Raw genomic sequence first — 4,329 nt, 5'->3', positions numbered from 1 at the left:
ATCCATTCATTAGTCGATGGGTATTTGGGCTCTTTCCATAATTTGGCTATTGTTGATAGAGCTACTATAAACATTGGGGTGCATGTGCCTCTTCGAATCAGAATTTTTGTGTCCTTTGGCTAAACACATAGGAGTGAAATTGATGGGTCAAGGGGTAATCTAGTTTTATTTTTTGAGGAACCTCCATACTGTTCTCCAGAGTGGCTGCACCCAGTTTGAATTCCCACCAACAGTTCAAAAGCATTCCCCTTTTTCCATGTCCTTGCCAAAATCTGTTCTTTCCTGAGTTAATTTTCACCACTCTGACAGGTGTGAGGTAGTATCTCATTGTGGTTTTGATGTGTATTTCTCTTATGATAAGTGATATTGAGCATCTTTTCACCTGTCTGTTAGCCATCTGGACGTCTTCTTTGGAAAATGTCTATTCATGTCTTCTGCCCATTTCTTTACTGGATTACTTGTTTTTTGGGTGTTGAGTTTGATAAGTTCTTCAGATTTTAGTTACCAACCCTTTATCCAATATGTCATTTGCAAATATCTCCTCCCATTCTGAAGATAGCCTTTTTGTTTTGTTGATTGTTTCCTTCACTGTGCAGAAGCTTTTTATCTTGATGTGGTCCCAATAGTTCATTTTTGCTTTTGTTTCCCTTGCCTCTGGACACATATCTGGTAAGAAACTGCTGTGGCTGAGGTCAAAGAGGTTGTTGCTTGTTTTCTCCTGTAGGATTTTGATAGTTTCCTATCTTATGTTTAGGTCTTTCATCCATTTTGAGTTTATTTTTGTGTATGGTGTAAGAAAGTAGTCCAGGTTCATTCTTCTGCATGTCACTGTCCAGTTTTCCCAACACCATTTGCTGAAGAGACTGTCTTTTTTCCATTGGATACTCTTTACTGCTTTGTCAAAGATTAATTGGCCATACATTTGTGGGTCTGTTTCTGGGTTCTCTATTCTGTTCCATTGATCTATGTGTCTGTTTTTGTGTCAGTACCATCCTGTCTTGATGATTACAACTTTGTATATACAGCTTGAAGTCCAGAATTGTGATGCCTTCAGCTTTGGGTTTTTCTTCAACATTAATTTGGCTATTCGAGGTCTTTCATGGTTGCATACAAATTTTAGAACTGTTTGTTCTAGCTCTGTGAAAAATTAAACAGGTCTTTTAAAGGATAAAAGCCAAGCCTCCTATATTAACTTCCCACACAAGCAGAGAGTTTGGTTAAGATTTAATTTATGCATTTTAAAAATTATTCTACTTGTCACAGTGAGTTCATGTGGCTTTTAAAATTAAAATATTAATAACATAAATAGGAAATTCAATTCAATAATGATAACATAAAACATATAGTCACTTTAACATCCTCTCAAAATCCATTAAAATAATAGACTATTACAACTCCAACATTCATGCTAAAAAGGAAAGCAAGTCTCTAACAGACAAGAAGAGAGAAGAAATTTTAAAAGGTACAAAAAAATTAGGAACAGATTAATAAGAAAACTAAAAAATGCTGAAGAACCTTCTATCTCATAAAGAGAGAGAAGGGTACCTACAAATAATTATTGCTGCTAGCAGAACCTGTATATAACTATAAGAAAAATCACAATAGGTACTTTTCCCATGTAATTAAAGAACAGTGGAAACATTTCATTCCTTCTTTCTTACAGTAGCTGTTATCAGTGTTTTGACCCCAGAATAAAAATAGAAGTAGAACACTCTAAAACATGACTATTTACACAAGAAGATGAGTAGTACTTTAATTCTTGTCAGCCACCACAAAAGACATGGATTCCCTAAATTCAGAAGGCCAGGAAACTAAACTCTAAAGAAATCCTGGTCACTAAAATATGCACCTCAACAAGTACCCAAACTAAGGGTGTCCTCTTAATTCTAACCTGCATTCAAGACAAAAGAAAAGGGGAATCATTTATATCTAAGTAAAGTAGTCAGATAAATCGTTTGTTTGTTTGTTTGTTTTGTTTTGTTTTTTAATGAGAACTCTACCACCAATGTGGTAGATCTCACCACAAGATCAAGAGTCACATGCTCTATGGACTAAGCCAGCCAGGTGACCACAGTCTAATTAATCTTAACCATTATATACAAATATGCATATACAATCAGTAATAATCAACAGTTGAAGAAACAAAATTTAAAAATTCTGCAAATTGAACAGAGTACACAACCTTAATATAATAGTTTCTCTTTTCCTATTAATACTAATATTGAAATTAATACCTCATTGTTGACTCTACATTTTATAATGCTGTATTTTCTCAAATCTCTGAAGCAGTCATTTTTAATTTCTACAAATTTTATTGAAATAAAATCTCAATATTTTGGCTGAATAGCAGAATGACCCAAGCTGAAGATAAAATTAATAACTGTAAGATTAAATTGAGGTATCTTCCAGGAATGTAATGTAAAAGTATGAAAAGATGAGAAGAAAAAAAGTGAGATACATAAAATGAGTATTATAATTCCAGTACCCTTTCAATAGAGATCAAAACAGACATTGAAGAGGAAGAAAATAAATAGTGCAAAATACATCTGAATAAAAGAATGACTAAGTGTCCAAATGAGAAGTCTAAGAAGAATTTTTTTTAAAGTTTCAAAATCTGAAACATTTGGATGAAACTTTAAAAAAAATTAAAGGAAAATTTTTTAAATTCCATAATGGAAATATAAAAACAATCCCTAAAACAAAACAAGAATCAGATGAGACATTAGGACAATTTGCCCACAGTTCTGTGAGAAGTTTATTTTGATCCTATACATGCCATACCCAGACATACAAATAATTTTCTCAGTCGATGATAGAACAAGTAGAAAATACATAATTAAGGCTATATAAGATTTGAAAAACAAAACTAAAAATCTTGAACCTATGTGCACGCATAGATTATTGTGTTTAACTGCAGCAGAATATGCACTCTGCAAGATGTTCATGAGACATTTATAAAAATTTACTGTATACTAGATTATAAGACAAATTCCATTAAAATTTCATATGGCAAACATCACAGAACACATTTTCTGACCACAATGCATTTAAGTTAAAAATCAATTTTTAGATGACTAGATAAACATCATATTTGAAAACTAGAACTCCAGTTTTTAAACAACATAGGTCCAGATTTTAAATAATAGACATTAGAAAATATGTTAAAATGATCAATAATGAGAACAAAATTTAACAAGTATGATTGGATATACATGAAGCAATATAAAGAAGAGATTTTGTAATATTGAATGTCCATACCAGAAAAAGGAAAAGGCTGAAAATTAATTATGCATATAAATTAATGCATATCAATACATTTCAAAAGGAAAAACACAATGAACTTAGAGAAGGTAAAAATAAAAGAAGTATAGGAGCAGAAATTAATAAAAATAAAAACCAGATATGACACTGATATATTCAGAAAAAGTGGGTTCTTTGAAAAGATCAATAAAACTTTATCCCCTGGCAAGGTTGAGTAGGAAAATAAAAAAAAAAAAGATGGAAGGCACAAATAATGAATATCAAGAATTAAAAAGATCAGAACTTAACAAAATTAAAGATGGTTTTAGACATTAATACTTTAAAAGATAATATTAACTTCATGTTAATACATTTGGAAAGTTAAATGAAATACATTCATAAGATAATATAGCAACAAAATTGACTCACAAAATTTGAAAATCTGAATATATTAGTACTTTGAACATGAAAAAAATGAAATTATATTAATAATAAATCTTCCCACTAAGAAAACATACCAAATGTTCACAAAGGAACAATTATAACATTAGAGAAATTCTTCCAGACTCTAGAAGAGAGTATAAGCATCAAATCTTTTTATTAAGATAAATAATCTTGACCCAAAATCTATCAATGGCATTGTAATAAAGGAAAATTTAGAGGTCATTCTTTTAAGCTAAAAATCCTAAACAAAATGCAAACCAAAAACAGTAACTTCTAAAATGTATACTACATCATGATATGGAATTTATCTGAGAAATATAATGGTCTAATATTGGATAATCAGTTTAGTATAGTATTTACATTAGGCAATTAAAGGAGAAAATCATATGAAAATTTTAGAATATGCAGAAAAAGCATCTGATAAAATCTAACATGAGATCGTGTTAAAGCTTAGTAAACTAGGCATAAAAGGAGTCACTCTTACTCTGATCAAAAATATGTATAATCCCCACAACAACCAAAACTACAACCAACGTCAAACATAGTGCAAGTTTGAAGATCGATCTGATACTCAACATTATACTGGAAGGAATAACAACATTAAAGCAGAAAAGAAAAATAAGGTAAGAACAAGGGTAGAAGACC

Source organism: Leopardus geoffroyi, chromosome X (genome assembly GCF_018350155.1).
Source record: "Leopardus geoffroyi isolate Oge1 chromosome X, O.geoffroyi_Oge1_pat1.0, whole genome shotgun sequence".
NCBI lineage: Eukaryota > Metazoa > Chordata > Mammalia > Carnivora > Felidae > Leopardus > Leopardus geoffroyi.
The sequence above is the reverse complement of the archived record's forward strand: the minus strand, read 5'-3'. Positions refer to the sequence as shown.